The 26,715-nt window shown below is 44.2% G+C and overlaps 2 protein-coding genes across 8 annotated transcripts in view; one reads left to right on the top strand and one right to left on the bottom strand.

The window, feature by feature from the left end:
- Window positions 1–26,715, top strand: part of SPO11 (SPO11 initiator of meiotic double strand breaks) — a 274,209-nt gene that overhangs the window by 46,980 nt on the left and 200,514 nt on the right. The window lies entirely within an intron of this gene.
- Window positions 1–26,715, bottom strand: part of BMP7 (bone morphogenetic protein 7) — a 143,576-nt gene that overhangs the window by 110,016 nt on the left and 6,845 nt on the right. For 3 of the 4 annotated variants that reach the window (XM_056548958.1, XM_056548956.1, XM_056548957.1), the window contains exon 2: window positions 21,605–21,711. The gene's annotated coding sequence lies outside the window, so the exon portion shown is untranslated. Of the gene's footprint in view, window positions 1–21,604; window positions 21,712–23,437; window positions 23,457–26,715 lie in introns of those variants that run through there. The other variant, XM_056548959.1, reaches the window with a different exon arrangement.

The raw sequence follows: 26,715 nt of genomic DNA, 5'->3' as shown, positions 1-26,715 counted from the left end.
ACGTCAGCAAATCAAAATCCCACTCGTATCACAAGCACACAAATTCTTCCAATCACAGTGAGAATAACTTCATATTAAGATTATAATGGTGGCCAGGTATTAACCCTAACTGGACATGTGCCCAATGCCGGCGTGTGACGCGCAGCAATGCGTCCGTCGCTCCGGATATGACTGGATAACTGCTGACTATATCGGAGCTGTGCTGCGCTGTCAAGGGGCGGGGAACACTCTGGTAGTGTTCTAACCGCATCACGTGACCGGAGACATTTATTAATGTTGCCTGTACAATGCCTTTTTACCTGACAGAATTTGTTGAGCCTATTTTGGCTGTCCTGTGTCAAATTTACTATAAAAGGTGCATGACCTTAAAGGGGTATTCCAGCCAAATACATCTTATCCCCTATCCAAAAGATAGGGGATAAGATGTCTGATCGTGGGTGACCAGTCACTGGGAACCCCCGCGATCTCCGTCTAGCACCAGCATTCTATGTGGGGCTGCGTCTTCAGTCTCGGAAACCTCTCAGAAACAGTCAGGCCCCCTCCCACAGACATGAATGGAGGGATGTGGCGTGGTGTGACGTCACGTCTCCAGTCCCGGAAACAAAGAGGTTTCAGAGACTGGAGACGCAGCCTCGCATAGAATGCGGGTGCTCCACGAAGATCGCGGGGGTCCTTTGGATAGGGGATAAGATGTATTTGGCCGGAATACCCCTTAAATAAATATTGCAGCTTTTGGTTTTAACCTTCTGATTTTGATGGCTCCAGCCACAATGAAAAGGTTGCCTCAACATGGAATTCATTTGTGGCTTGTTTAACCCCTTAAGGACCAGGCCCATTTTGACCTTAAATGGGCACTGTCATGAAGTACAAAAATTGATATGTTGTAGTACTTAAGTACTACAACATATCTCTAATATACTTTAATAAAAAAAAAGTGATTTTAAACAAGTTTAAAATCACTTTTAAATTCGGCCACTAGGGGTCGCCCTCCTAGTGGCCGAATGCATTCAGCAGTGACGTCACCACTGAATTTCGACTCATTTCAGCCTGGCAATGAGTCGAAATTCAGGCACTGCTGTGCTCGTTCCCGCCTGTCAATCAAACAGGCAAGAGCGAGCACGCTGATAGCTGGGGCTGCGCGCATTGGCCAGCAACACTAGCCTTGCGCGCGGCCCCGGCCACCCGCCCCCGTTACCCTGTCCGGAGGCAGCGCGAGCACTCATTGCTGCGCTGATCCTCCGGATGGGTAAGTCTGATCTGAGGTCTTATATTAGCCAGCAGTAATATCGTGCACGGCAGGCCAGCGTTGCTCCTCTACTCCTCCTCCCTGGATAGCACATGCACAGGTAAACAGGGAGGAGGAGACCCCGGAGCTGCCTGCCGTTCTATTGGCAGATCATCTATGCGCGCTCCCGACAGGAGCGCTGCATAGACGATCTGAGGGCGGAAGCAAGCGCCCAGCAAGGAATCAGTGATGTCACGCCTGCTGGGAAGCGCTGCTTCCTGCCCTGCTTTATAGAGCAGATTTAGAAGCACTAAATCTGCTCTATTAAAGCGATTTAAAATGTTTTTAAAGCCAGGTAGGGGGTTAGGGCTAGATTACTACTAGGTAGGGACATATTAGATTATATATAACTTGGTGGGAGCTACACTTTAAGGACCAGGCCAATTTTATTTTTGCATTTTCGTTTTTTCTAAAAATCGTAACTTTTATATTTTCATCCACAGACCAGTATGAGGGCTTGTTTTTTGCACGACCAGTTGTCCTGCATAATGACATCACTCATTTTACCATAAAACGCATGGCGCAAGCAAAAAAATACTATTTGTGTGGGGAAATTAAAAAGAAAACCCGCAATTTTGCTAATTTTGAAGATTGTTGTTTTCACGCCGTACAATTTACGGTAAAAATAATGTGTTCTTTATTCTGTGGGTCAATACGATTAAAATGATACCCATGATTACATACTTTATTATTGTTGCGCTTAAAGGGGTAGTCCAGTGGTGAACAACTTATCGCCTATCCTAAGGATAGGGGATAAGTTGCAGATCGCTGGGGCCCCCCGCGATCTCCTGTACGGGGCCCCGACAGCCCGCGGGAAGGGGGCGTGTCGACCACCGCACGAAGCGGCGTCCGACACGCCCCCTCAATACAACTCTATGGCAGAGTCGGAGTGCTGCCTTCGGCAATCTCTGGCTCTGCCATAGCGATGTATTGAGGGGGTGTGTCGGCCGCCGCTTTGTGTGGAGGTCGACACCCGCTATCTGGCCGGAGAGCCTGGCCCCCGTACAGAGAGATCGCAGGGGGCCCCCGGCGGTCGGACCCCCCGCGATCTCAAACTTAGCCCCTATCCTTAGGATAGGGGATACGTTTTTCACCACTGCACTACTCCTTTAAAAAAAAAATCGCTAACTTTTTAACCAAATTAGTATGTTTAAAATCCTTCTATTTTGACGACCTATAACTTTTAAATTTTTCTGTATAAGCGGCGGTATAAGGGCTCATTTTTTGTGCCATGATCTGTACTTTTTATTGATACCACATTTGTGTATATAAATCTTCTATAAAAAAATTTATAAAATGTGACAAAAAAGCTATTTTGTGCTTTTTTTTATGTTCACGCCGTTCACCATATGGGATCAATAACATTATATTTTAATAGTTCAGACATTTATGCATGCGGGGATACCAAATATGTGTATTATAATTTTTTTTATTTTTTTTACACTTTATGGGGGTAAAAATGGGGAAAAAAAGGACATTTTACATTTTTATTGGGGGAGGAGACTTTTCACATTTTTTAAAATTAGTTTTTTTACTTACATTTTTACACTTTAGTAGTGTTACCGGTCATCTTTTGCTCTGGTCTGCTCGATCTCAGACCAGAGCAGAAGACCTGTGGAAGGCGGGAGAGGCAGGTGAGGGGACCTCCGTGCGCTGTTCTGGATGAACGGATCGCCGCGGCAGAGCTGCGGGCGATCCGATCATCCATATTTCCGACCGCACTCCCGCAGATGCCGAGATCTGTATTGATTACGGCATCTGAGGGGATAATGGCAGACATCCGCGTGATCGGGACCAGCCGCGCATGATCCGAGCATCGCTCCGATGCTCGCGGTCATGTGCAGGTCGTAAATATATGTCCTGGTGCGCTAAGTACCGCAGCACCAGGACGTAAATTTACGTCCTTGGTAATTAAGGGGTCAAAGGGGTTCTCCGGTGGAAAACTTTTTTTTTTTTAAATGAACTGGTGCCAGTAAGTTAAACCGATTTGTAAATTACTTCTATTTAAAAATCTTAATCCTTTCAGTACTTATTAGCAGCTGTATGCTGCAGAGGAAATTCTATTCTTTTTGAATTTCTTTTTTTATCTTGTCCACAGTGCTCTTTTACAGGAACTGTACACAGCAGCATAGGTTTGCTATGGGGATTTTCTCCTGCTCTGGACAGTTCCTGATACGGGCATCAGGTGTCAGCAGACAGCACTGTGGACAAGACAAAAAAGAAATTCCTCTGTAGCAAACAGCTGCTAATATGTACTGGAAGGGTAAAGATTTTTTAATAGAAGTCATTTACAAATCTGTTTAACTTTCTGGCACCAGTTGATTTAAAAAAAAAGTTTTCTACTGGAGTACCCCTTTAAGGACAATGTGCCTTTTTATGCGCCCTTTCACCAAAAGGTGCAAATACTAAATACAGTGGTCCCTCAACATATGATATTAATTGGTTCCAGGAGAACCATCATATGTTGAAACCATCATATGTCGAGTACATATGTCTATGTAAAAATGGTAATTGGTTCTGGGGCCTCGGAACCATTGTATGTTGAATACATATCTCTATGGGAAACTGCTAATTGGTTCTGGGATGACCATTGTATGTGGAGTGTATGGGGAGTGTTTAACAAACCAGGGTGCCTCCAGCTGTTGCACAACTACAACTCCCAGCATGCATGTACAGCCATTGACTGTCTGGGCATGCTGGGAGTTATAGTTTTGCAACAGCTGGAGGCACACTGATAGGGAAACATTGATGTATGGGGTGTATTGTGTGTATATGTATTGTATGTGATGTGTGACATCGCATACAGTACTGTACAGTTCTTTAAATACCTTCAGGGGGGACAGAATGTCCTCCATTACCATCCTGCCGACTACAGTTTTATAGGAAAGGAAGGGGAGGGCAGCCAGCAGCTCATTGGATGCCTGCAGCAAGATGCTGCAGGCTATTGGCTATGGCTGCACAGGGGGGGGGGGGCCTTACACGGAGCTCACAGTGGAAGCCTGCGTGAGTTAGCAGGACAGCATGTGAGTAACAGGAGGCAGAACGGGGCACACGGGGCACATTAAACAACTGTCAGTTGCTGAAGTTGTCAGCGCTGTCAGATAGCTGTTTGTATGATGGCCCCGACACACAGCAGCATCATATGTCGATGCTGCCTTCAACATACGATGGGCTCTGAGAGGCCATCATATGTTGAAATGATCATATGTTGGGGCCATCATAAGTCGGGGGGTCACTGTATCGTCCACCGCTTCAGAATGTGCCCACATCTGGATTCAGTCAGTTTTAAAAAAGGGCATATATCAAAAAGGAACATTAACACACTGCCCCCAAAGATGCGCCTTTTTGGCGCCACAAAATCGGCATAAACGCAATAGTAAATGTCCCCATTTTCCTGTGCCCTGAGTGTCAGTCTGTCATTATCCAGTTCCAAGTGTTTGTGTGTCATTATCCAGTACACCAAATGTTAGAGGCATTGTCCTGTACTCAAAGTATCAGCATGTCATTATTCCGTGCCCCAATTGTCAGCATTGTCCTGTACCTCAAGTGTCAATGTGTTATAGTCCTGTACCAAAAGTGTTGGTGTTGCATTGTCCATTTTTTTCTGGGAGAAACTGAACTTACAGATCCACAAATAGACTGCATCTCCACTTATAGTACAGTTTCCTCATTCTTCACTCAGCACTGTTGTCTCATAAAGACGGATGTTGTACAGAGCCTCTTCTCCGGTATTTTTTTTTTCCCCTGCATATGTCAAGGGAAAATAACAACTGTTACACTGTTACGAGTCCTGCACCTGTGTCAGGTAAACCATTTTTGATCACACACACAACTGGGGAAAAAAACCCTCTATGAAACTTTACAGGTTGGTTGCAGACAAAGATGCTGGTTGTGAAGCATTGTCATAGCTGTCATGTTCTGCAGCCCAGTTACATCAAAATAAGCCTCTGAATCCAACCCCCCACCCCTCTGATCCTGGCAGACCCCAGTATCTCTCTAAGGGATCCAGCCTTATTTGCATATCTGGCCATTCGCAGATCAATGGATCCCGTCCAACTGGCTGATACCATCACAGGCCATATGCTCCGAATGACTGTTTAACTAAAATGAACTTGTACAGCAAAGCGCAGCCCCGGTGATGGAAGTAATTTAACAAATGCTTCCAAAATCAGTTTGCATGAGGAGAGAAAGTGGTTTTACGTTACTGGCCCCATAAATAAAACGAAAAAATATCCAGAAATTGTTACCATGCGCAGCCTGAAAGCTGTTCGTGAGGACTCGCTGGAGTTTTATGTGCTCGGCGAGCCATTGATTTTTACTACATCGGACACAAAGTAATGGATACACATCAGATGTCTAAGACCGAACCCCCAACCTCCACCCCATTTTGAGGCCCTGATAATGAAAAGAAAATTGTGTCCGTATTTTCAGCATATGATATTCAAAAAGAGAAGAATAATGTGAGAACAAACAATGTACTCAGCACTCCTGTGCTTTATGGGTAGGGTCAAATGTAGCATAAATGTTGCAGGTTTTCTAAGTAGAAAATTTGCAGCATTCACAGTAGCAGCAAAGTTTACACTGCAGAAAGAAATCTAGCCAAAATCTGTAGGGAACTCGATCTGCAATACGAATTTCACATGTTAATTTTGATATTGGACATACTGTGGATTTATGGTGTATTTTCCCTCATTCACTTCAGTGAAGTAGATAAATTTGCAGGTTTTGCTTTGGAAACACTGTGGATCCACAGCAAAATATTAAAGAAAAGGGGGAGATTTATCAAACTGTGTGAGAGCAAAAAATGGTGTGATTTTCCCACAACAACCAATCACAGTTCAGCTAACAAGCTCTGGTAAAGTGAAACCTAAGCTGTGATTGGTTACTGTGGGAAACTCACTCTATTTTTTCTCTCACACAGTTTGATAGATCTGGGCCAATATCTGTAACCTGTGCATACAGGTACACCTTTGCTCCCTGGTACTTAAGGACCAGGGGCGTACCTGTACGCCCGTGGGAATTTCGGTCCCCGCCGGTGGGGACCGGACCAGGGTGACTGCTGATATCGATCAGCAGGCACCCCGCGCAAATGCCCAGGGTGGTCATCAGACCCCCCCCCCCCTCATGTCGGCGATCGGCGCAAGTCGCAAGTGATTTCACTAATAAGGGGGGGATTTGTAGTTTTGGAACAGCTGGAGGGCTACAGTTTGGATATCACTGTGCAGTGAACTGTGGCCCTCTAGATCTTGCAAAACTACAACTCCCAGCTTGCCCACATAGCAGTTTTCTGTCTGGGCATGCTGAGATTTGTAGTTTTGCAACATCTGGAGGGTCACAGTTTGGAGATCACTGTGCAGTGGTCTCTAAACTGTAGCCCTCCAGATGTTGCAAAACTGCAAATCCCAGCATGCCCAAACAGCAAACAGCTGTCTTGGCATGCTAGGATTTGTAGTTGCGTACCTCCCAGCTTAGTAGTTGCGTACCTCCCATAACTACATCTCCCAGCATGCCCTTCGGTGATCAGTACATGCTGGGAGTTGTAGTTTTGCAACAGCTGGAGGCACACTGTTTGGAAAATAATGAGTTAGGTAACAGAACCTAACTGAAGGTTTTCCAACCAGTGTGCCTCCAGCTGTTGCAAAAGTACTCCCAGCATGCACGGTCTGTCAGTACAAGCTGGGAGTTGTAGTTTTGAAACAGCTGGAGGTTTGACCCCCCATGTGAATGTACAGGGTGCATTCACACGGGCAGGTTTACAGTAAGTTTCCTGTTTCAAGTTTGGGCTGAAATTTTTCGCCGCAGTGCAAACTCCTAGCGGGATACTCTCCGTAACCCGCCAGTGCCAATGTACCCTAAAAACACTACACTAACACATAATAAAGGGTAAAACCCTACATATACACCCCTTACACTGTCCCCCCAATAAAAATTAAAAACATATTGTACGGCAGTGTTTCCAAAACAGAGCCTCCAGCTGTTGCAAAACAACAACTCCCAGCATTTCCGGACGGCCACTGACTGTCCAGGCATGCTGGAAGTTTAGCAACAGCTGGAGGCACCTTGTTTGGGAATCACTGGTGTAGAATACCCCTATGCAATCCCTAATTTAGTCCTCAAATGCGCATGGCGCTCTCTCACTTCAGAGCCCTGTCGTATTTCAAGGAAACAGTTTAGGGCCACATATGGGGTATTTCCGTACTCGGGAGAATTTGCACTACAAATTTTGGGGGGCTTTTCCTCCTTTTACCCCTTCTGAAAAGAAAAAGTTGGGGTCTACACCAGCCTGTTAGTGTAAAAAAAAATATTTTTACACTAACATGCTGATGTTGCCCCACACTTTATAATTTCACAAGCGGTAAAAGCAAAAAAGACCCCCAAAATTTGTAACGCAATTTCTCCCAAATACGGAAATACCCCATATGTGGGCGTAAAATGCTCTGCGGACGCACAACAAGGCTCAGGAGTGAGAGCGCACTATGTACATTTAAGGCCTAAATTGGTGATTTGCACAGGGGTGGCTGATTTTACAGCGGTTCTGACATACGCAAAAAAATAAATGTGACCCCATTTTGGAAACTAAACCCCTCACGGAACGTAACAAGGGGTATAGTGAGCCTTAACACCCCACAGGTGTTTGAAGAATTTTCGTTAAAGTTGGATGGGAAAATGAAAAAAATTATAATAATTTTCTCACTAAAATGCTGGTGTTACCCTAAATTTTTCATTTTCACAAGGGAAAATAGGAAAAAATCCCCCCAAAATTTGTAACCCCATTTCTTCTGAGTAAGAACATACCCCATATGTGGATGTAAAGTGCTCTGCTGGCGCACTACAATGCTCAGAAGAGAAGGAGCGCCACTGGGGTTTTGGAGAGAGAATGTGTCTGAAATTGAAGGCCATGTGTGTTTAAAAAGCCCCATAGTGCCAGAACATTGGACCCCCCCCCCACATGTGACCCCATTTTGGAAACTACACCCCTCACGTAATGAAATAAGGGGTACAGTGAGCATTCACGCCCATAGGTGTCTGACAGATTTTTGGAACAGTATTCCGAGAAAATTAAAAAATTTATTTTTAATTTGCACAGCCCATTATTCCAAAGATCTGTTAAACGCCAGTGGAGTGTAAATCCTCACTGCACCCCTTATTAAATTCTGTGAGGGGTGTAGATTCCAAAATGGGGTCACATGTGGGGGGGGGTCCACTGTTCTGGCACCACGGGGGGGGCATTGTAAACGCACTTGGCCCCTGACTTCCATTCCAAACAAATTCACTCTCCGAAAGCTCAATGGCGATCCTTCTCTTCTGAACATTGTAGTGCACCAGCAGAGCACTTTACATCCACACATTAGGTATTTCCAAACTCAGAAGAAATGGGGTTAAAATTTTTGGGGGTCATTTACTCCTTTTACCCCTTGTAAAAATGTAAAATTGGGGGGGAAAAGCAGCATTTTAGTGAAAAAAAATAATTTAATTTACACATCCAAATTTAACGAAAAGTCATCAAACACCTGTGGGGTGTTAAGACTTGTTACGTTCCTTGAGGGGTGTAGTTTCCAAAATATTATGCCATGTGGTTTTTTTTTTGCTGTCCTTGCACCATAGGGGCTTCCTAAATGTGACATGCCCCCCAAAAACCATTTCAGAAAAACTCTCTCCAAAATCCCATTGTCGCTCCTTCCCTACTGTGCCCGCCGAACACTTTTACATACACATATGAGATATTTATTTACTCGAGAGAAATTGGGTTACAAATTTTAGGAAGATTTCTCTCCTTTTACCTTTTGTAAAAATTCAAAAACTGGGTTTACAAGAACATGCGAGTGTAAAAAATTAAGATTTAGAATTTTCTCCTTCACTTTGCTGCTATTCCTGTGAAACACCTAAGGGGTTAACACACTTACTGAATGTCATTTTGAATCCTTTGAGGGGTGCAGTTATTATAATAGGGTCATTTATTGGGTATTTCTAATATGAAGGCCCTTCAAATCCACTTCAAAACTGAACTGGTCCATGAAAAATTCAGATTTTGAATTTTTTTTGAAAAATTGGAAAATTGCTGCTGTACTTTGAAGCCCTCTGATGTCTTCCAAAAGTAAAAACATGTCAACTTTATGATGTAATCATAAAGTAGACCTATTGTATATGTGAATCAATATATAATGTGTTTGGAATGTCTATTTTCTTTACAAGCAGAGAGCTTCAAAGTTTAAAAAAATGCAAAATTTTACATTTTTTCATCAAATTTTGGAATTTTTCCCCAAGAAATTAGGTAAGTATCAATGAAATGTTACCACTAACATAAAGTAGAATATGTCATGAAAAAAAAACTCTCTCTGAATCAGAATGAAAGGTAAAAGCATCCCAGAGTTATTAATGCTTAAAGTGACAATGGTCAGATGTGCAAAAAACGCTCTGGTCCTTAAGGCCAAAATGGGCCTGGTCCTTAAGGGGTTAAAAACATGGGGTAGATTAATAAAAACCTGTCCAGAGGAAAAGTTGCTGAGTTGCCTATAGCAACCAATCAGATCGCTTCTTTCATTTTTCAGAGGCCTTTTCAAAAATGAAAGAAGCGATATGATTGGTTGCTATGGGCAACTCAGCAACTTTTCCGCTGGACAGGTTTTGATTAATCTCCCCCATTGATGGGAATTTACTAAGGTGGGTGCACTATTGTTTTGATGAATTTTTCAAAATGTTTCTGTTTTTCACATTTTAGATGCATTTAGGCTAGGTTTCCACTTGGTTTTCTTTTTGACAAAAACGCCAATAAAAACGCCCATTCTGCCGCATGGCGTTTTTTTTGTGAAAAAACGCTGCGGCCAGATGTTAGCTGCAAGTCAATAGTAAACTGCAAAATGCCAAATCCACTTGGCGTTTTTCAGTTTGGCGTTTTTTTTATCCTTTTGGCGTTTTTGGGCTCCTTGGCAGTTTTAAAAAAAATGACCTCTTGTCGAGACTTTGGCGTTTTTTCGGGAAATTCTTGGCGTTTTTCTCCCATAGAAGTCTATGGGAGTGAAAAAACGGCAAGAAAAACGCCATGTGGGTTTTAACTTTGGCATTTTTTCAGGCGTTTTTTATTTTTTTTTGGACTTTAGCGATCCCAAAATTTGATGGAGCTTTCGTAGGGTATCATTAAAAAAAAAATAAGAAGAAAGATACAGTAGTGATGGAAAAAATTGTATTTAACGAAATTTATCTTTTTTAGAACGAAATTTTAATACAGGGATCAATTTATGTTGGCGGGGACCTAAAAATTTAGCAGACAATAATAAAAATGTAGTGTGTGCGTGTTTTTAACTTTTTTTATCCATTTTTTAGGTAGTACTACTACTCACAGCATGGAACACACTGTTCCATGATGGGAGTAGTAGTACCTGTTTGTACTAATTGACAGATCGCCCCTTTGCGATCCTTCTGTATAATGTATAGATGCGGCGGCCGCGCTTCTATGGTCCCCTGCACTGCCGTATATATACACACATATTCATATTTCCCGCAGAGAGCTGTGATTGGTAAGATGGTTCCAGCCAATCACAGCTCTAGGAATATGTGTATATATATGTCAGTGCAGGGGACCATAGAGGAGTGGCTGCCCGTATCTATACATTATACAGGAGGATCACAGCGGGTGTCAGGAGTTACACACCCTGCGATCTGTCTATTAATGCAGGTACTACTGCTCCCAGCATGGAGCAGTGTGCGCTCCATGTTGGGAGCAGTAGTACCTGCAGTAAGGGACAGATCACAGCGGATGTCACTTCTCCTGCCACCCTTTGCGATCCTCAGATGTTCTCAAAGCTACAGAGCCAGGAGAACAGCTGATCCTGAGCAGTAAGATATACATCGTATATCTACTGCCCAGCAAGAACTTACAGTGAGCCTGCAATGTGTAAATGTTCACTGTACCCCTTATTACATTCCTTGAGGGGTGTAGTTTCCAAAATGGGGTCACGTGGGTATTTATTTTTTGTGCATTTATGCCAGAACCGCTGTGACCAGCAGCCAACCCTGTGCAAATAACCAGTTTAGGCCTCAAATGTACATGGCGCTCTCACTCCTGAGCATTTTACGCCCACATATGGGGTATTCCCGTACTTGAGAGAAAGTGTGTTACTAATTTTGGGGGTCTTTTTTTCCTTTTACCTCTTATGAAAATGAAAAGTATGGGGCAACACCAGCATGTTAAAGTGTAAAAAATTTTTACACTAACATGCTGGTGTAGATCCCAACTTTACCTTTTCATAAGGGGTAAAAGGAGAAAAAGACCACCAAAATTTGTAACACAATTTACGAGTACGGAAATACCCCATATGTGGCCTTAAACTGTTGCCTTGAAATACGACAGGGCTCTGAAGCGAGAGAGCGCCATGCACATTTGAGGCCTAAATTAGGGATTTTCATAGGGGTGTACCCAGATGCAAGCGTTTCACTTGCCTCCTCCACCAAAAATACTGTACGTCAGTTTTCCCCAAACAGTGTGCCTCTAGCTGTTGCAAAACTCCCAACATGCCTGGACAGTCAATGGCTGTCCGGCAATACTGGGAGTTGTTATTTTGCAACAGCTGGAGGCTTCAGTTTTTTGACGTACAAGACGTTCTTAATTTTTTTTTTGGGGGGGGGGGGGGCGACAGTTTAAGGGTGTAGTGTATATGTAGAGCTTTAATCTTTATTTAGGGTTAGTGTAGTGTTTTAGGGTACATTCACACGGACAGGGGTTTACAGTGAGTTTCCCGCTGCAGCGGACAATTTGCCGCATCTCAACTTGAAGCAGGAAAATTGCTGTAAACCCCTGCGAAACTACAACTCCCAGCATGCACTGACAGGCCGTGAGTGCTGGTAGTTGTAGTTATGCAACAGCTAGATCACAACAAATGCCCCACAGGGTCATAATATATTCACAACTATTTTAGGGGAAACCCCCTAAGGGGAACCCTTAAACTAAGTACCTCCTAAAATTTTACTTTTATTGTCCTATTAAAATATTAAACTAAATAGTGAATGTGTGATTTTCCTTATGGTGTGATCTACACCACTGATTATTTAAAATCACAGCCCTTGATTAGCCACCAGCCCTTCCTGACGATGCTGGGGTGCCAGTGAAACGTTGGAGGCGCTGGCTAATGTTCGGAGTTTTTAATTAGCAGCCACTAAAAACTCCCTAAAAAAGATGATGATCGCTGTGCAATCATTCCGTTATTAATTGCAGTTACTACTATAACATTACAATGGGAGCTGGTCTGAGGCTGTGATTTTAAATAATCAGTGGTGTTGATCACACCATAAGGAAAATCACACATTCACTATTTAGTTTAAAATTTTAATAGGACAATAAAAGTTAAATTTTAGGAGGTACTTAGTTTAAGGGTTCCCCTTAGGGGGTTTCCCCTAAAATAGTTGTGAATGCAACAGCTAGAGGCACACTGGTTGGGATTGGGAAACACTGAGTTAGGTAACAGACTACCACAGTATTTCTGCACCACTGTCTGTTTCCTAACTCAGTGTTTCCCAACCCATGTGCCTCCAGCTGTTGCAAAACTACAACTCCCAGCATGCCCAGACAGGCAAAGGGCATGTTGGGAGTTGTAGTTGTAACAACTGGAGGAGAACAGTTTGGAGACCACTGTGTAGTGGTCTCCAAACTGTAGCCCTCCAGATGTTGCAAAACTTCAACTCCAAGCATGCCCAGACATGCTGAGAGTTGTAGTTCGGCAACATCTGAAGGGCCAGATGTTGTTGAACTACAATTCCCAGCATGCCTGGACAGTCTTGGCATGCTTTGAATTGACATTTGGAGTGCCACTGTTTGGACACCACTGTATAGTGGTCTCCAAACAGTGTCCTTCCAGATGTTGCAAAACTACAACTCCTAGCATGCTGAGACTGTCCAGGCATGCTGGGAGCTGTAGTTCTGCAACATCTGAAGGGCCAGATGTTACAGAACTACAACATCCAGCATGCCTAGACTGTCTGGGAATGCTGAGACTTGTAGTTTTGCAACATTTGGAAGGACACCGTTTGGAGACCACTGCAGAGTGGTCCTCCAGATGTTGCAAAACTAAAACTCCTAGCATGCCCAGACAGCCAAAGGCTGTCTGGGCATGTTGGGAGTTGTTGTTTTGAAACTCCTAGAAGCAGTTTACGGCGATGTTCACTGCTGCCTCTGACGCCGCCTGCTGCCTCCACTTGCCTGCCGGTCCTCCCCTGCTCCACTCGCCGATCCCTGGTCCCCATGCCGTGATCGCAGGTAACTGCTGCCAGTCCCCGCCACACCATCGCCACCATTTTTCCCCCGCTATCCCCTGACTTTAACCCCCGCCCCTGCCCTGCAAATTGCCGGTCAGTCCTGATTGGCCAATCGCAGTGGGATAGGAGGAGGTGGCACCCTGCCACCTCACTCCTAGGGCTGGGCGGTATGACCAAATATGTGTATCACGGTATTTTTTTTAACTTACGACGGTTCCACGGTATATAACGGTATTTTCACCCCATACACCCCCCCCCAATCATGTGACCCACGCGCAGTGTTCGACAACCCCCCCCCCCCCCCCCCAAATCATGTGACCCACCAGCACTGTTCTGCTCCCCCCAATTAATGATCAGCCCAGCGGGGTACTACTTACAGATGTCACCTTCAAGCACGGACCTCCTCCTCTTTGTTGTGGGCTGCCGGGCGCTGGATCTCACTGTACGCCAGTGGGAGTTGTAGTTTTGCTGGGAGTTGTAGTTTTGAAACAGCTGGAGGTCCGCAGGTTGGAGACCACTGCTGTACACTGTATACCTATGCACGAGCTGCAAAAGATACAGAAAATGTACTTTAAACTTACCTATGTCGGCCACACACAGGGGACGGGGAACGTAGGACAGCTGTCAGCCTATCACCGGCTGGAGCGATGTCCCGCCCCGGCCAGCGATAGGCTGAGCCCACTGTCATGTAAGAAGCCTGCCAGAGCTTCTTACATGACAGTGGGCTCAGCCTATCACTGGCCGGGGCCGGACATCGCTCCGGCCGGTGATAGGCTGACGGCTGTCCTACGTTCCCCGTCCCCTGTGTGTGTCCGACATAGGTAAGTTTAAAGTTTATTTTCTGTATCTTTTGCAGCCCGGGCATAGGTATACAGCGTATAGCAGTGGTCTCCAACCTGCGGACCTCCACCTGTTGCAAAACTACAACTTACAGCATGCCCGGACAGCCATTGGCTTTCCGGGCATGCTGAGAGTTGTAGTTTTGCAACAACTGGAGGTCCGCAGGTTGGAGACCACTGGCGTACAGTGAGTTCCAACGCCCGGCGGCCCCCCAACAATAAGGAAGAGGGCAGTGCTTGAAGGTGACATCTGTGATTAGTACCCCGCTGGTCTGATCATTAAATGGGGGGAGCAGAACAGTGCTGGTGGGTAACATAGGATTAATTCCCCGATGTGGGGACAGCGCTGTGCTGGGCTGATAATACATTCCCGAGGGGGAGGGGCCCAACCGGTATTGCGGTATGGGGGAAAATTCATATCTTGCAGCCCAAAAAATTCGGTATTCGGTATGAACCAGTAAACCGCCCAGCCCTACTCACTCCTATCTTCAGGATGATTGGGGATGTCTCTGATAGCTCCAATCATCCCTATTTTCTTGGCTATTGGGTCATCAGAGACCCGATCAGCCGGGAATCGCCGCAAATCAGGACCCCCCCCCCAGGCATCCCGGTCCGATCCCTGTCCGGCTAGCAGCGGGGACCGAAATTTACGTGCAGGGAAGTCCTTAAAGGGGTAGTCCAGTGGTGAAAAACTTATCCCCTATCCTAAGGATAGGGGATAAGTTTGAGATCGCGGGGGGTCCAACCGCTGGGGCCCCCTGCGATCTCTCTGTACAGGGGCCAGGCTCTCCGGCATTAGCGGGTGTCGACCTCCGCACGAAGCGGCGGCCGACACGCCCCCTCAATACATCTCTATGGCAGAGCCGGAGATTGCCGAAGGCAGCGCTTCGGCTCTGCCATAGAGTTGTATTGAGGGGGCATGTCGGCCGCCGCTTCGTGCGGAGCTTGACACGCCCCCTTCCCACGGGCTGTCGGGGCTCCGTACAGGAGATCGCAGGGGGCCCCAGCGGTCGGACCCCCCCCCGATCTGCAACTTATCCCCTATCCTTAGGATAGGGGATAAGTTGTTCACCACTGGGTCACCACTGGACTACTCCTTTAAGTACCAGGGTGCAAGGGCGTACCCATACGCCCATGGTCCCCAACAGGTAAAAAAAACAAAAAACTTCATATTCTGAGAGCAAAATGAGGGAGCAATTAGGTGAAGTGGTAGCCTTAGGCCTTAGAATTTTGCATGGACATTGATTTCAATGGGATTCTGCTGCACTGTGCACAAGGTGGAATTTTTCAGATGTTTCTGCTGTGAAAATCCCGATACCGACGGCGCATTTCCAATCGGTCCTAATGTCTGCATGTTCTGCAGATGCGCCACTGTCGGTGGAATGTCCGCACGAAAATTTCCACCATGTGAACATAGCCTTAGGCTAAGTTTCCACTTTGATTTTAGTTTCCACTTTGATTTTAGTTTCCACTTTGAGGGTGCGTTCACACGGGGGTATTTGTCAGCGGATCCGCAGCTGCAGATCCGCTGACAAAGGCCCCTAAAGTGCTACCCTCTTTGTGCCTGCTAATAGCGGCAATCTGCCGCTACCAGCAGACACACTGCGATGTGCGAGTTACCCTGCAGTGTACGCACACACATCGCGGCCACTCTCTGTGTAGCTCAGGGAGCCGGGGGAGCGGCCGCGATGTGCGGGATGTGCGGATACACTGCGACTCACACTTCACAGTCTTTCTGCTGGTAGCGGCGGATTGCCGCTATTAGCAGGCACAAAGAGAGCAGCTGCAGATCCGCTGACAAATACCCCCGTGTGAACACACCCTGATTTTAGTTTCCACTTTGATTTTAGTTTCAGGGGCATATACACAAAATAAAAAACAACAACATGCTGTGTATTTTTATGTTATCCACATTGCTGCTTCTGTCATTCACTAAGGATTTTCTGTATGCTATGGAATATTTGCTGTGTATAAGCCATGTGTGAACATGCCCTAAGAAGCATTAGGCCAGGGCAGGTTTTTAGATGTTAAAAAAAAAAACAAAGTAAGCCACTTCACATTTTAATGGCCTTTAAAGGGGTTGTCCATTATAATAGGCTATCCTCAGGATAGGCCATCAATATTAGATTAATGGGGACTCCAACTTCCAACACCCCTATCAGCCATTTGAAGGGGCCACCAAGCTTATGCAAGTGCAGCAGCCTCTTCAATGTTTACTAGCACGGAAACACACCCTGGATTTGAAAGCAACGTGAACATACTCTAGAAAGAAGTGTAGGACAACAGCCCAGGAAAATGGTCGATAAAGCACTTAATAGTATTCAGAATTTTAGACAGACTAGATGGGCCAAATGGTTCTCATCTGTCGACACACACTGATTCTCCCAAGGAAATAACTTGTGATATGAACAAACAAACTATTTACATAAAGCACACAGCAATGTGTTTTGAATTCCAATAGTAGTCTTGCCTGAAGAAGAATCCTCTTCTGATTCGAAAGGAGTCGCTGTGTATGTTTAATAAATAGATTATGTTTGTCCATATTCCGGACTTGTCCTTTTCTTCAGGAAAAGCGCCTTGTTGCCGTCCAATTGGGGAGGCTGTTGTTCGACACCTCTTTCCAGGATTCCTCTTCACCAACCCGCACCAGCGGGATCTGGATGAACATAGAGGCCACTGATCCTACACAACTGATTCCATAGGTCTGCATAGGTGTTATGCTCTATGCGCAACCAAATCTGGTAAGGGCAATTTATTGTACTCACAACTACCATTGTCCTACAGTCTTTAATAGAGGCTAGCCTTTTTTTCTGTGAACATATCCTGTCATCAACTCGACTAAGAATTTAATTTTTATATTTTACAGCATACTGCAATTTTTGCAACACCATGTTCGGGTCTGTCATAGAATCTCAGTTTGGTTTATATATTTATTCTGGAAATAGTTTGACTGTACCTGGCAATTTTTTTGCAACACAACTTTCCCAGGTGTTGTGAGTCGATCACAAGCCATCTATCATTAAGAAAGCAACTCTGCCCCTAACTCTCACTACACAAGTCCTCTACTAGTTGTCATATTCGAGTCAATGCCATATGTTCACCATTATAACAACATGCCCCACTGCTCCCTTACCCAATGTATGCCCACACCACTACATCCAAAATATGTTTGACGCTTTATTTCCTTACATGGAGATTATAAGGCTTGTTCTATTTTCCAGATGTTATGAGGCCATTGGATATAAGGGCTATTCATATGATAAAAGTAGGAGGCTGTGGCCCCCCTCTTGATGTATTTGACAATAGCAGCTTCTTAGACTAAGTGTAACGTCAGAATGCATTTATGGTGTCCCCTTAATGTGTATGCCAAGGAAAAGGTCCCAGCTTACATATTTAATGTATTCAAAGGCCACCATCCCAACAGAGGCCTCAATTTGGCTGGTATATGGCGGTATACTTTTTTTTTTGCTGGATGGAATAGAGTAGTAAGTGATGCTATTCTATCTATAAGCATTCCGTATGAAATGTAAACCTGGTATAAGCTATAGATGTCACTGTATAGCTACACAGTGGTATGTGTCGGATGCATCTGTCAGGAGTATCTCCTTCCAATGTATATCTTTGATGGACGCAGTGTAAATCCATCCATCTCTCCATTTAGAACATATATATGCTCAACTGAGTGTTCTTGTGTATGGGTTGATCAATCCAGCTGTTGATCGATCTATCTTATGTGTATGGTCAGCTTTGGTTGTACATGCATCTTAGGCTGGGTTCACATCACGTTTTGAGCCTCTGATGCACAGATACGATTTCGGGAGCGCAAATCGGCTGAAATCGAATCTGTGCACAGGTACGGACCCATTAACTTCTATGGGGCAGCGGACCCGATCGTAGTCAACTAGGGGGAGATTTATCAAAACCTGTCCAGAGGAAAAGTTGATGAGTTGCCCATAGCAACCGATCAGATCGCTTCTTTCATTTTTCACAGGCCTGTTCAGAAATGAAAGAAGTGATCTGGTTGATTGCTATGGGCAACTCATTAACTTTTCCTCAGGACAGATTTTGATTAATCTCCCCTTTAGTGACTACGATCCAGTCATTTTCTCAGCGCATCAGATTTTTGACACGGACTGAAAATCGTGGAAGATAAGATTTCAGCTGATTTGAGCTTCCGAAATAGTGTCTGTGCATCGGAGGCTCAAATCATGATATGAACCCTGCCTTACTTGATTAGCTGCATTTTTACCGCATTTTACCCTGAACAGGTTAACAGGACCTCTGAGTTGCATAGAAAGAATCTTTTATGAGTGCAGGTGTCCAAGCCTCCCAGAGAGCAAGCTTTGATCCCGTCAGATAAAAGAGCTCTTCATTCAGATAGATAATTGTATGTTAGATAGAAATAGTCACTGCAGTCACTTATTCCACTGCACCTGTCAGCCCGAGAGAGAGCTCTTCTTCAGCTTCATCCATATTCAAGGAAAAGAATATAAACAGGCTATTCATTTCATCAGCTGCAAAACTGTGACCCAAGGGGTCTCCAACCTGTGCAAAACTACAAATTAGAGCGTGCCCTGCCGCCCATACCTAAGGTAGCTAGTAATGTCAGGGCATGCTGGGAGTTGTAGTTTGGGAGATCACTACTATCGATAGGTAGTGCTGTCATGACAGGCTGGGAATTAGATACTGCTACCATAGATACGTATTGCTGTAAAAGTTTTGGAGACCACCACCATAAATAGGTAGTGTTGTCATGACATTCTGGGAGTTGGGCTAAGTTTCTACTTGTTTTTTTGTCCTGCGTTTTTTGTTTGAAATAAAAACGCCTGAAAAAAAAGCCAGTGCATTTTCCTGCATCTGGCGTTTTTTCTTTTGAGTGGAAATTGCATTTTTGGCCTCTTTCAAAATTTGTTGGGTACCAAAAGAAAAAAGGATGCAGTAGTGATGGAAAAAAATTTAACGAAATGTATATTTTTTATAACGAAATTTTAATTAATTTGAAATTTTTTCTCTTTAATTTTTTTTTTTTTTTAGGTAGTACTACTATTCCCAGCATGGAACAGACTGTTCCATGACGGGAGTATTAGTACCTGTACTAATAGACATATCGCCCCGGTGTCCCTCCTGAGACCCTCTGTGATCCTCCTGTATAGATGCGGCCGGCCGCTCTTCTATGGTCCCCTGCACTGACGTATTTATACACCTATTCATATTTCCCACAGAGAGTTGTAATTGACTGGAACCATCTACCCAATCACAGCTCTGCGGGAAATATGAATAGGTGTATACCGTATTTATCGGCGTATAACACGCACTATTTAGGCTAAAATTTTTAGCCTAAAGTCTATGTGCGTGTTATACGCCGATACACCCCCAGGAAAGGCAGGGGGAGAGAGGCCGTCGCTGCCCGCTTCTCTCCCCCTGCCTTTCCTGGGGTCTAGAGCGCTGCTGCCGGCCCTTCTCTCCCCCTGGCTATCGGCGCCGCTGCCCGTTCTGTCCCCCTGACTATCGGTGCCGGCGCCCCATTGCCGGCGCCTATAGCCAGGGGGAGAGAAGCGGTGCTGACAGCCAGGGGGGCAGCAGCGCTGACCCGACCCAGGTAATTATGCCACCGGGGATGGGGGGAGGCAACGGGGCAGCGGCGCCGGCAATGGGTGCCGCTGCCCCTTCTCTCCCCCTGGCTGTCGGCGCCGCTTCTCTCCCCCTGGCTATCGGCGCCGGCACCGATAGTCAGGGGGACAGAACGGGCAGCGGCGCTGATAGCCAGGGGGAGAGAAGGGCCGGCAGCAGGGCTCTAGACCCCAGGAAAGGCAGGGGGAGAGAAGCGGGCAGCGACGGCCTCTCTCCCCCTGCCTTTCCTGGGGGTGTATCGGGGTATACACGCGCACACACGCACCCTCATTTTACCATGGATATTTGGCTAAAAAACTTTTTTTACCCAAATATCCTTGGTAAAATGAGGGTGCGTTTTATAGGCCGGTGCGTGGTATACCCCGATAAATACGGTATATATGTCAGTGCAGGGGACCATAGAATAGCGGCCGGCCGCATCTATACATTATACAGGAGGATCACAACAGATCAGGGGCGATCTATCAATTAGTACAGGTACCACTACTCCCATCATGGAACAGTGTGTTCCATGCTGGGAGTAGTAGTACTACCTCAAAAATGTAAAAATTAAAAAAAAAAAATTTGAAAAACACACACACTACATTTTTAGGTCCCTGCCCACCCACGTAAATTGATCCGTTTAAAAATTAATAAAAATTTTGTTACAAAAGAGATAAATTTCGTTAGATACAATTTTTTCCATTACTACTGTATCTTTTCTTTTTTTTTCTTTTCTTTTTTTATGGTACCCTATGAAATGTTATTAAAAAAAAAAAAGGTATTTCCATCCCTTTTTTTGGATCGCTAAAGTCCAAAAAATAATAAACGCCTGCAAAAACGCCAAAGTTAAAACCCACATGTCGTTTTTCTTGGCGTTTTTTTACTCCCATTGTCTTCTATGGGAGAAAAACGCCATGACTTTGACTAAAAAAACGCCAGTGGCTCAACATGCTGCGTCTTTTGAGAACCGCCAAGGAGCTGAAAACTGCCAAAAAGGAGAGAAAAATGGCAAAAGGATTTACAAAAAAGCCAAAATGAAAAACGCCAAGTGGAAAAAGAATTTTGCAATTTCTTATTGATTTACAGCTAACATCTGGCCACATCGTTTTTTGCCCCAAAAAATGCCATGCGGCAGATTTGGCGTTTTTCTCAGCTTTTTTCCAAAAAAAACTAAAACAAGTAGAAACTTAGCCTTATACTTTTGGAGACCACTACCATAGCTACTACGGTCAGGACAAGCTGTGAGTTTGTTTGGTAATATTGCACCAGCTGAAAAGCCACAACCTGAAGACCATTACTATATAAGACATTATATCAAGTAGGAATCCTTTAGTAAAACTGTACATCCTCAGTCTTTTGGTTCATGAAGTGTTAGAATGCCTGAAAGAACAGCTATTATCGTCTGTGGTGTTCACCAGTGTGGCTTACGATGATGTACAGTGAATACGTCAAGCAGCACGCAACAAGTTAAGGAGATTAAGTGCAGATCGGGATCAAGGAATTGTTACCAGTGACTGATCCAACATTCCAAGGATTCTGAGAAAATCATCTTTCACACTCCACTGTGTATCTACGTCATTGAAACAGCCTGGGAACAGGACATGCACACGCTGCAACTTACCTCATCGTCTACCTATGAAGCTGGACAGATGGCAAACACCAGGTGAGAGAAAAGCGATTCCTCCTGGTTCAAGTGTAGTGTGAGGTCATCGACTGACGACGGCAGTCCTGAAGAAGAAGAGTGTGCATTAACACAAGTGAATAAAAAAAGGGCCATTATGCTCACAGTCTTGCCAACAATGATGCTTTTTGGACATAACATTTAAAAATGTGTTGGTCGTATGTGAATTTGATACAAAACCACCAAAGGTTTTAACCACCATATATATTATTGTGTGAATGTGAAAGACTGGTAGTGAAATTCGTTCCACTGATGTTAACTAGTGCAACGATGTTAATGTATGGAGAGGAATTTGCCAATTGGTTCTCGGCTCAGTTTTCTTGTGAAATTCAATAAATAAATATATATATATATATATATATATTGATATAAGACAAGTAGATGGATTAAAATAGCAAAGTGTTAGATATATATAGATAGACTGCATGAAGATAGATGTTAGGTCTGTTGAGATGCTGAGTTAAATACATTTTAGTCTATGTATATAAATGCACAGGGTTGGTGCCAGTCAGAACTGGGCAAATGTCTGGCACCACTGGGCTTGATTCCAATCCAAGTACACATATTTTACATTTGTCTAGCATAGAATGCGGTGGACAATGGACCCACTTTATATTGCCCACAGACTGGCATACACATGAATATGACCTTATAAATTCACATTCTTTACATGGCAGCTATGTGATGGATTAATAGATAGTAGTAAAAATTTGCACAACTTTGAACTTCAAGAAAATGAGTGACGGGTTGTCCGGTGTTCTTGATACTCACCTACCCCAACCCCTGAAGCTTCGATCCTCCTGGTCTCAAATTGTCAATACTTCTTACTGGTTCCTGTAACACATTATCCCCGCAGAAACTGCCAGCTCAGTGGTGTCCGCCAGTTCTTGCAGGGACAATGAGTCATTGTACACAGGAAGAAGAGGTGATGAGAACGGAAGTATTGGAGCAGCAGCTGTTGGGCGATCAGGGTTAGGGTGCATGCACACTACGTTTCTTAAGATACGGGAGCGTATACGGCTGGGGAGAGGGGGGCAGAGAGTCCGGGGCGGGGCAACCGCACGCTGCCGTATGCTGTCCCGTATCTAATGTATTTCAATGAGCGACCGGAATGAAACGCTGCCTCCGGTGGCTCCGTTTTGGCCTGTATACGGTTTCCCGACCGGACCTAAAAACGCTGTTGACTACGTTTGTAGGTCAGGTCGGGAAACCGTACACGGGCCAAAACGGAGCCGACCGGAGGCAGCGTTTCACTCCGGTCGCTCATTGAAATACGCTAGATACGGGACCGCATACGGCAGAGTGCGGTTGCCCCGCCCCCGACTCTCCGCCCCCCTCTCCCCAGCCGTATACGGTCCCGTATCTTAAGAAACGTAGTGTGCATGCACCCTTAGTGAGTATCACTTCCTTTTTATTTTTACACTAACCTAAAGAAAATTATTCCCAGACAACCCCTTTAAAATCTGCACTATCTGGGATATCTCAATTACTTTGAGCTAAAGTTTCCAGTCTTTCTTTAAGCAGTTGTCCAAGATTAGAAAAGCATCTTTTTAGCTACAGCGCCACACAGCTGCATGGGTTGTGTCAGGTATTGCAGTGAAGTTTCACTGAAGTGAATGAGGCTCAGATGCCATACTACACATAATCTGAAGACAAGATGGTGCTGTCTTTGTAGCCATGTTTTTCTTATACTGTTCAATCCCTCTGGGTGGTTCTTCAGGTCAGACATTCCACTTGGAAAACAGTAAGAAACATTCTGGCGTGGTTACGTACGCTATCTGATGTTCCTGGAACACGTGAACATATTTGAGAATTGTCTGCTCCCTCAGGACTCCGCTGAAGAAAGTGTCCACTAATATTTAATACTCTTACTGGAAGGAGATTAAACGTCTTTGAATGCCGCCATGTCACCAGGGAGATATGAGCTCTGCGCTCGGCTTATATTACGCCTTTTTACTGCTACAAAACAAAACATATTATTAAAGATGTAAAAACTGTCAGCTAAAATCTATTCTATTTAAGCTTTTCTGTATCTGTGCCTGGGAATGCTGAGTGACAGTCAATATGTTCGCAATCACACCAGCATGTAATATGGCTTTTTTAGGATCCTGAGTGCCTAGACATGTAGAGGCTTTGTTGCGATATTAGTATCACTGCATAAAAAGGTAAAGCAGAAGATTACAGAAGGGATTTATCATTGTTAATATTTGGTGCACTTATACTGTAAAAGAAAGCAACATACGCCATTCACTTCAACGGCTCAAAAGGAGTTACCTAGTGGCTACATTCTGGATGTATGCACTATGCTGCAGAATGTGCTTTTTAAAATAGTGGATATGGCCTGAATAAAGTCACTAGGTCATTCTGAACCTTTAACCCCTTAACGACGCAGGACGTCTATTTACGTCCTGCGCCGGCTCCCCGATATGATCGCGGCGATGTGCGGCATTAACCCTTTAGAAGCGGCGGTCAAAGCTGACCGCCGCTTCTAAAGTGAAAGTGACCCGGCTGCTTAGTCGGGCTGTTCGGGACCGCCGCTGTGAAATCGCGGCGTCCCGAACAGCTGACAGGACACCGGGAGGGCCCTTACCTGCCTCCTCGGTGTCTGATCGGCGAATGACTGCTCCGTGCCTGAGATCCAGGCAGGAGCTGTCAAGCGCCGATAACACTGATCACAGGCGTGTTAATACACGCCTGTGATCTGTGTAAAAGATCAGTGTGTGCAGTGTTATAGGTCCCTATGGGACCTATAACACTGCAAAAAAAAAAGTTTAAAAAAAAGTGTTAATAAAGGTCATTTTTCCCATAAAAAAAATAACAGTGTAAAAAAAATTAATATAAAACATATGTGGTATCGCCGCATGCGTAAATGTCCGAACTATAAAAATATATCATTAATTAAACCGCACGGTCAATGGCGTACGCGCAAAAAAATTCAAAAGTCCAAAAAAGCGTATTTTGGTCACTTTTTATACCCTTAAAAAATGAATAAAAAGTGATCAAAAAGTCCGATCAAAATAAAAATCATACCGATAAAAACTTCAGATCACGGCGCAAAAAATGAGTCCTCATACCGCCCTGTACGTGGAAAAATAAAAAAGTTATAGGGGGTCAGAAGATGACATTTTTAAACGTATAAATTTTCCTGCATGTAGTTATGATTTTTTCCAGAAGTGCGACAAAATCAAACCTATATAAGTAGGGTATCATTTTAACCGTATGGACCTACAGAATAATAAGGTGTAATTTTTACCGAAATATGCACTGCGTAGAAACGGAAGCCGCCAAAAGTTACAAAATGGCGTTTTTTCTTCGATTTGAGGTAAGGAGGAAAAAACGAAAGTGCAAAAACGGAAGAGTCCTTAAGGGGTTAAATAAACAGTGCCTGCTGCTCTCCATTACAGTATATGTCAGCATCCATTTTTTGGCAGGATGTTAAAAGCCTCTGAAGGCCTGCTAAAATGTAGTATGAACCTAGCCTATGGCTGTTGCATGGCAGCCACAGATGCATCTGATTTATCGAGAGGCTGGCGCCACCTTTTGAAACACAGCTCATAGTAAATACCCTCATGTCTATATATTTGCATGGTAAAGTGACCAGATAGGTGTAAAATTATGAAATGTTCTAGATTACTGGATATTCTTAAAGTATACAAAATGTAAGCAATAAACACATCATGTTTGGTGGACCAGAATAGCTCCTAAGGCTGGAATTCCACTACTTTTTTTTTGTGGAAAAACCTCAAGAAAAACGCAAATTCTGCCGTATGGCGTTTTTTTGGGCCAAAAAACGCTGCGGTCAGATGTTAGCTGTAAATAAATGAGAAATCGCAAAATTCTTTTTCCACTTTATGTTTTTCAGTTTGGAGTTTTTTTAATCCTTTTGGTGTTTTTTCACTCTTTTTTGGCGTTTTCAGCTCCTTGGCGGTTTTGCAAAACTGCAGCATGTTGAGCCTATGGCTTTTTATCCCCTGAAATCATAGCGTTTTTCTCCCATAGAAGTCTATGGGAGTGAAAAAACTCCAAGAAAGACGCTATGTGGGTTTTAACTTTGGCTTGTTTTCAGGCGGTTTTTATTCTCTTTTGGACTCTAGCGATCCAAAAAAGTGATGGAGATACCTTTTTTAATAAAATTTCATAGTGTACCATTAAAAAAAATAAGAAAAAAGATACAGTAGTGATGGAAAAAACTGTATTTAACTAAATTTATATTTTTTATAACTTTTTTTTTTTTAAACAGGGATCAATTTATGTGGGCGGGCGGGGACCTAAGAATATAGCCGACAATAAAAAAAAATTTAGTGTGTGCGTGTTTTTCACTTTTTTTCCTTATTTTTTAGGTGGTACTACTACTTTCAGCATGGAACACACTGTTCCATGATGAGAGTAGTAGTTCCTGTACTAATTGACAGATCGCCCGACTTCCGTTGTGATCCTCCTGTATAATGTATAGATGCGGCCAGCCGCTCTTCTATGGTCCCCTGCACTGCCGTATATATACACATATTCATATTTCCCATAGAGAGCTGTGATTGGTCAGATGGTTCCAGCCAATCACAACTCTCTTTGGGAAATATGAATACGTGTATATATACGTCAGTGCAGGGGATCATAGAAGAGCGGCCGGCCTCATCTATACATTATACAGGAGGATCACAGCGGGTGTCAGGAGTGACATCAAATTAGAAATACCCCACAAATGACCGAATTATAAAAACTGCACCCCTCAAAGTATCCAAAATGACATTCAGTAAGTTTGCTAACCCTTTAGGTGTTTCACAGGAATAGCAGCAAAGTGAAGGAGAAAATTCAAAATTTTTACACTCTCATGTTCTTGTAGACCCAGTTTTTGAATTTTTACAAGTGGTAATAGGAGAAAAAGTCCCCCAAAATTTGTAACCCAATTTCTCTCAAGTAAGGAAATACCTCATATGTGTATGTCAAGTGTACGGAGGGCGCAGTAGAGGGCTCAGAAGGGAAGGAGCAACAATGGGATTTTGGAGAGCGAATTTTGCTGAAATGGTTTTTGGCGGGCATGTCACATTTAGGAA

The sequence above is a fragment of the Hyla sarda genome, chromosome 12 (genome assembly GCF_029499605.1).
Source record: "Hyla sarda isolate aHylSar1 chromosome 12, aHylSar1.hap1, whole genome shotgun sequence".
Lineage (NCBI taxonomy): Eukaryota > Metazoa > Chordata > Amphibia > Anura > Hylidae > Hyla > Hyla sarda.
This window is presented reverse-complemented; position numbering and strand designations above follow the sequence as displayed.